We start from the raw sequence: 7852 nt of genomic DNA, 5'->3' as shown, positions 1-7852 counted from the left end.
CCTCCACTAGGAAGGACCTTACCCTGATCCCCGGGGCGTTAGGCTCCAGACGGGGACTGAGATACCAATACATGGCCCATCTGGCCGAAACCAGACGACCGCCTTTCTCTGGAAGGTCTACCGAAGACAGACCCACCCAGGTACTAGGGTAGGGGCTCCCCCGAAGGAAGACCCCCCCAAAGAGAGGGTGAACCAAGCCAGGAGGCCTATGTCCACCCTCCCACAAGACTTTCAGGGTTGGCCCCGAGGACCGACACCCTACTCATCAAACATGCAGGTGACAACACAAAACGTGACAAACACACAAAAATAATATAAATACCGGTAAATAAAGTGGGGAAGGGATAGGGAAGAGGAGAGTGAAAAGGTGGCCATTGTGTAAAACAATGACCAGGCCCGTTTAATTACCAACTTAATCAGCCTCAGAACCCGTGTAATTCATATGTGTTCGGGTTTAAAGGGATGAGGTGGCAACCCTACGCCCATAGAGTTCAGATTTGGAGACATTTATTTTCAGATTAGATGGAGCCCCATAGCATTCAAATTCCTCCAAGAGGTTGGCCGGTAAAATGTGCAGATTGGTCAGAGAAAAAAGAAGATCATCTGATGTCCTGATCTCTGTAGTAGAGGGTCTGGCAGGGAGCCTGGAAAAGTCCTGTTCGGGATTTAGACATCTCCCAGGCTCCTTTCTTCCCCCTTCCCAGCCCTCTGATCCTCTGTACACTCCGGGTTTTGCTCTCTCCATTTTGGACAGGTTAGGGTCACCTGGGACACCCGGGTGGAGTTCTGTAGTCTGGAGAGCAGACAGGAGGGATCTGCTGGAGCTGAGGTTGGTGATCCCGGGAAGAGTTTGTATTGTGAAGATGACAAGTGTTAGGACTGTGCAGCTGGTGAACTAGGACTGCTATTGTGTAGTTAGTGATGGGACACGGCTAGGGGGTTTGGTTGTAAGGTTGGAACTGGTTATATCTGGAGATCTGTACACCATCTGTATATATAACCTGGAAATATCTCCAATAGATGGACCACTGCTGGTCAGGAGATGGTGGAACTGGTTATTTCTGGAGCTCTGTACACCATCTGTATGTAACCTGGAAATATCTACAATAGATGGACCACTGCTGGTCAGGAGATTACTGGACTGGTGTGTGTATGTATATGATTTTGTATTATCTAGTGCCAATATAATACGTTTTTATAGGTAAATAATACCTTTTTTATAGAAGCCTACACTCCATACCAACAAGAGGGTCAACTGAGAAGGAGATGGGATCAGAGGGACTTGGTTCCATAGAGGGACCATCTCTCAAAATGAAGGACAGTTGGGAACTATGCATAAAGTGTGTGTCCAGATAAAACTCAATTTTTTTCTTAGTTCTGGATGGCGTGGGGAAGAATTAGATCCTCAGTCAGGTTTTACAGCCATCTGTGACTCCGTTAGAGATTTCCTCTCTCACTTCCTGTCTTGATGACAACCTTTTACCAGACAGGAAGTGAGAGGAACTCTCTGGCAGCAACACCGACAGAAATAAAAAAAAATGTTTTCTATTGTAGAGTAAGAGACCGTGTCCCTGTTGGAGATTTTTACTTCACTTCCTGTGTGGAGAAACTGTTGTCAGTAAGGATGAGCTCGGGCGTGTTCGCATGGTCCACGTCCTGAGCCCACCAGGACCTCGGCGCAGCGCTGCGCTAATCACAGGCAGTGAGACATTGCCCCGATGTGCGGCTGCCAGGGGCGGACTGACCACTCGGGCACTGCCTGAGGGTCCCATGCCACTAGGGGGCCCCATCAGGGTTGCCAGCCTCAATAAAACCAGGGACAGTATGTAAAAATCTGTGGGTGTGTTTTGTTTTGTTTTTAATCCCAAGATTATAGCTGCCCCGCCTCTCCAGTACGTTTTCAGTGTGTGTGTTTATTATGTGTTTGTGTATGCTGTTTGGCCCCATAATCTCCCATTGCCTGGGGGGGCCCCATAATCTCCCATTGCCTGGGGGGGCCCCATAATCTCCCATTGCCTGGGGGGCCCCATGAGTTGTCAGTCCGCCCCTGGCGGCTGCAGAGATCAGGCAATGTCTCACTGCCTATGATCAGCGCAGCGCCAGCTTCCTGGCGGGCTCAGCACGTGGACCGCGCAAACACGCCCGAGCTCATCCCTAGTTGTCGGCAGGACAGGAAGTGAGGGGAGATCTTACTAAGGGAGCCTCAGATAGCAGTAAAAATTGACCGGGGTCTGAAACTTTTTCCCACTTCACCCACAACACAAACAAAAAAAAACATTGGCTTGGTGGACCACTTAAAGATTCACTCAACATGGCTGCAAACGTGGCAGAGTCAGAACGGTAGAAGAGGGATCTGGGGGGGAAGACTGGACTATGCTACTAAGAAATGATTTCAGACTGACACATTGCCCAATGGAGAGTGTTCAATAGGGTGGTGTAAAATCCAATATGAAAGGCGCGGCAACCAATCAATATTCAGGTGAATGTAGATGAGCACTGATTGGTTGACTTGGGTTACTACAATTCGGAGTATTCAACGACGAGAGTAGAGTACAGTGGCATAACTAGAACCTTCAGGGCCCCGATGCAAGAAACCATGGAGCCCCACCCCCCCCGACCTCCGGACAGGGCTCTTTTCTCCGAGCCCGATGGTAGAACACCAGGGCCCGGTCCCAAGTGGGTGGCTATAAGGAACCGATTTCTCCATTTCCCCCTGCTTCTCCTCCTCTCCCACCCACAGGCATTCAGCGGCTGCAGGAGGAAAATTCACATATGCACACACATATAAACCAGTGGCGGCTGGTGCTCAAAATTTTTCAGGGGGGCACAAGCAAACTGAAAAATTCAGAAAAAAACATAAATTGCAGCCGCTGTGCCCATCAAGCCCTGCCGCTGTGCCCATCAAGCCCTGCCGCTGTGCCCATCAAGCCCTGCCGCTGTGCCCATCAAGCCCTGCCGCTGTGCCCATCAAGCTCTGCCGCTGTGCCCATCAAGCTCTGCCGCTGTGGCCATCAAATGGCACCACTGTGCACATCAAATGCTGTTGGTGTGTCCATCAAATGCTGCCACTGTGAATCCCCACCGCTCGCTCGCTCGCTGTCTGCCTGCCACTTACCCTGTCTTGGTGGGGCAGTGGGTAACGGCCATGAGCGGGGTCCTCCATGCATCTCCTGCCATCCTCCTCTCCCGTCCTCTCCTCCTGATTGGCTGAAATGATAGGCGCAGCTATTGGAAGCCTATCAGTTGACGGGTAACAGACCCGCACACCTGATTGGTGGAGAGGCGGTTCAGTGTTAGGAAAGTGAATATTAATTCACTTTTCTAACACACCTGGGTGGACTGTGAGCATCAAGCATGGCGCTCGCAGTTCACCTATTTTGAAGCCTATTAGAGCCTATGGCTCTAATCAGGTGCTGCAAAAACACCCCCCCCCCCCGCCACTGTAATTCAGCGTCCGGCACCCCAAAAGGGACCAGACACCTAAATATGGGGTCGGCAGCGGTGGCATGCATGCTCACACATACAAGCATGCACACACACACACACACAAGCATACACACACACATACATGCACACGCATACACGCATGCTCACACACACACACACATGCTCACACACACACAAGCATGCTCACAGATACAAGCATACACACACATACACGCACGCTCACACACTCACACCCACACACATACATACAAGCATGCTCACACACACGCATGCTCACGCACACATACATGCATGCTCACACACACACAAGCATGCTCACTAGGGTTGCCACTTTTTCTTCAAGCCAAACCCGAACACTTTAGCGACACGGGGCACATTTTTATTCGTAGTATACACTATAGGATTATAAAAGACCTGAGACACCTTTGGGTGCCCCAAGCAGAGTGGTAATGCAGCATGCTGCGGTAAACAGTGGGTGTGACCAAACTGTTTTTGCTGACATCATGCCCCCCCCCCAGTGATGCCAAACCTGCCCCCAGACAGCATCCCGCAGCTCACGAATGGCAACAAGTTTTTGTGTGACTATCTCAGTTACTTGAGGAGCCACAGCTCAGTCTAAATAATGTGTCCGGGTTTCAGGCAGACTGAAACCTGGACACAAGATTCCAAACCCGAACTGTCCGGATGAATTCTGGACAGGTGGCAACCCTAATGCTCACACGCGCACGCACACACACATACAAGCATGCTCACATGCACACACACATACAAGCATGCTCACATGCGCGCGCGCACACACATACAAGCATGCTCACGTGCGCGCGCGCGCACACACACATACAAGCATGCTCACATGCGCGCGCGCGCACACACATACAAGCATGCTCACATGCGCGCGCGCACACATACAAGCATGCTCACATGCGCGCACACACACATACAAGCATGCTCACATGCGCGCACACACATACATGCTCACACACACACACATATAAAGACAAATACAGTACCCTTTTTTTTATTTATTTTTTTATATAAGACTCACATTTACTTTGGCTTTTCCTGCCGGGTACTGCACTCTAGGGGGAGACAAAGAGCACACACTGCTTTCACCAAGCCTAATGTGAGGAGCTCTTGCACAGTGCCGATTTCAGTTCGGCTGATGATCGAGGAGCTCCTCTCAGCCTCCCCTCCTATCAAAGAGTACAGGGGCCCCCCTGCAGCAAGGTGCCCAGTCGCCATGGCGATTTTGGCGACCCCTATAATTCCGCCACTGGTAGAGTAGCTGTGAGCCCGGGGCAATATGGGTGCATTGCTCTGGATGGTTGTCTGTGTGGCGTTGACGAATTCCCCCTCTCCAGCGCCCTCTAACACCAAGTACAGGAGTAGCAGCAGGAGGAGCGATCGCAGTCATCGCACATCGAACCCTGAAATGAGATTGATGGAAAAGTGACATCGAATGAGAGGTTATGGGAAAGGATTTGTAACATTCTATCCATTTTATGTACAGCCAGGTATGTGTGTCTGCAGCCATAACGTTATACCCACCCACCTAATACTGAATAATTCCCCATTTTGCCACCAGAACTTCTCTGACCCATGGTGGCATGGACACTGCTAAACCTCCGAAGGTATGCTGTGGTATCTGGTACCAAACCGTCAGTAGAAGATCCTATAAGTCCTCTAAGTTGAGGTGGGTCCTCCATGGATTGGACTTGTTTTTTCCAGCACATCCCACAGATGTTCGATTGGATTGAGATCTGGAGAATTTGGAGGCCATGTCAACCCCTCCAACTAGATGTTGTGCTCCTTTTTTCAGTGTGGCAGAGCGCATTATCATGCTGAAAGAGGCCACTGCCGTCAGGGAATGCCGTTTCCATGAAGGGGTGTACTTGGTCACTAACAATGTTCAGGTAGGCAGAACGTGTCAAAGTAACCTCCACATGAATGGTGGGACCCAAGGTTTTCCAAAAGAACATTGTTCACATCACACTGCCTCCGCCGGCTTGCCTTCTTCCCATACTACATTCTGGTGCCATCTCTTCCCCGGGTACGTGACGCACTCGCCCCTCCACATGATGTAAAAGAAAACGTCATTCATCAGACCAGGCCACTTTTTTCCATCGCTTTGTGGTCCAGTTCTGATACTCGCGTGCCCATTGTAGGCGCTTTTGGCTGGGGACAGAGGTCAGCATGGACACCCTGACTGGTCTGCAGCTACGTAGCCCCATACATGGCAAACTGTAATGTCCATCAACTTCAGGGACAACATGTTCACGTGCTGCCTAGTATATCCTATGCACTTTTCAGATAATCAATGTTATTCACTTAACATGTCGGTAGTCATCAAGTTACAGCTGATTGGTATGTATCAGGATTATTTACAGCATCTCACAAAAGTCAGTACACCCCTCGCATTTTTTGTATATCTTTTCTTCTATCTTTTCATGTGACAACACTGAAGAAATGACACTTGTCTACAATGTAAAGTAGTGAATGTACAGCTTGTATAACAGTGTAAATTTCCTGTCCCCTCAAAATAACTCAACACACAGCCATTAATGTCTAAACCGCTGGCAACAAAGTTAAAATGTCCAAATTGGGCCCAAAGTGTCAATATTTTGTGTGGCCGCCATTATTTCCCAGCACTGCCTTAACCCTCTTGGGCATGGAGGTCACAAGAGCTTCACAGGTTGACACTGGAGTCATCTTCCCCTCCTCCATGATGACATCATGGATCTGGTGGATGTTGGAGATCTTGCGCTCCTCCACCTTCCATTTTGAGGATGCCCCACAGATGGTCAATAGGGTTTAGGTCTGGAGACATGCTTGGCCAGTCCATCACCTTTACCCTCAGCTTCTTTAGCAAGGCAGTGGAGGTGTGTTTTGGGTCATTATCATGTTGGAATACTGCCCTGTGGCCCAGTCTCTGAAGGGAGGGGATCATGCTCTCCCTATGTATGTCACAGTACATGTTGGCATTCATGGTCCCCTCAATGATCTGTAGCCCCCCAGTACCGGCAGCACTCATGCAGCCCCAGACCATGACACTCCCACCACCATGCCTGACTGTAGACAAGACACACTTGTCTTTGTCCTCCTCACCTGGTTGCCCCCACACACGCTTGTCACCATCTGACACCAAATACCTTTATCTTGGTCTCATCAGACCACAGGACATGGTTCCAGTAATCCATCTCCTTAGTCTGCTTGTCTTCAGCAAACTGTTTGCAGGCTTTCTTGTGCTTCATCTTTAGAAGAGGCTTCCTTCTGGGATGACAGCCATGTAGACCAATTTTATGCAGTGTGCGGCGTATGGTCTGAGCACTGACAGGCTGACCCCCCCCCCCCCCCCACCCCTACAACCTCTGCAGCAATGCTGGCAGCACTCATACGTCTATTTCCCAAAGACAACCTCTGGATATGACGCTGATAACGTGACCTCAACTTCTTTGGTGGACCATTGAGAGGCCTGTTCTGTGTGGAACCTGTCCTGTTATACCGCCGTATGGTCTTGGCCACCGTGCTGCAGCTCAGTTTCAGGGTCTTGGCAATCTTCTTATAGCCTAGGCCATCTTTATGTAGAGCAACAATTCTTTTTTTTTTTCAGATCCTCAGAGAGTTCTTTGCCATGAGGTGCCATGTTGAACTTCCAGTGACCAGTATGAGAGAGTGAGAGTGATAACACCAAATTTAACACACCTGCTCCCCATTCACACCTGAGACCTTGTAACACTAACGAGTCACATGACACCGGGGGGAGGGAAAATGACTAATTGGGCCCAATTTGATTTTCAAGATTTTCACTTAGGGGTGTACTCACTTTTGTTGCCAGCGGTTTAGACATTAATAGCTGTGTGTTGAGTTATTTTGAGGGGGCGGCAAATGTACACTGTTATACAAGCTGTACACTCACTACTTTACATTGTAGACAAGTGTCATTTCTTCAGTGTTGTCACATGAAAAGATAGAAGAAAAGATTTGCAAGAATGTGAGGGGTGTACTTAATTTTGTGGGATATTGTAGGTGTAAGGTGGATATTTTTGGTACATGTGCAGATCAAAACAACGTTTTCTTTATTAAATCAATTTATTGGAAATGTAGAATCGGCTCAGATGTATCTGACACAGGCTGAGAGCCCCTGAAACCATACAGACCCTACATCCTCCCATTGTATTTGTAGGTTGTACAGAATCCTCAACCTCCCGCTCCCCCCCCTCGTGATCCTCCTGCGCTCTCCCCCCCCCCCTGTGATCCTCCCACGCTCTTCCCCCCCCCCCCTGTGATCCTCCCACGCTCTCCCCCCCCCTGTGATCCTCCCACGCGCTCTCCCCCCCTGTGATCCTCCCACGCGCTCTCCCCCCCTGTGATCCTCCCACGCGCTCTCCCCCCCTGTGATCCTCCC

The 7852-nt window shown here is 49.8% G+C and overlaps 1 protein-coding gene across 1 annotated transcript in view; it reads left to right on the top strand.

Moving 5' to 3' along the window:
• Positions 1-786: 786 nt before the first annotated feature.
• The window catches only part of LOC143962097 (E3 ubiquitin/ISG15 ligase TRIM25-like), a 28055-nt gene continuing 20989 nt past the window's right edge, over positions 787-7852 (top strand). The window contains exon 1 of the mRNA XM_077471423.1: positions 787-829. The gene's annotated coding sequence lies outside the window, so the exon portion shown is untranslated. The remainder of the gene's footprint in view (positions 830-7852) is intronic.

This window comes from Lithobates pipiens, unplaced genomic scaffold (assembly GCF_037356315.1).
Source record: "Lithobates pipiens isolate NorthernLeopardFrog02 unplaced genomic scaffold, aLitPip1_a1.2 Scaffold_8, whole genome shotgun sequence".
NCBI classification, from domain to species: Eukaryota; Metazoa; Chordata; class Amphibia; order Anura; family Ranidae; genus Lithobates; species Lithobates pipiens.
The sequence above is the reverse complement of the archived record's forward strand: the minus strand, read 5'-3'. Positions and strand labels throughout refer to the sequence as shown.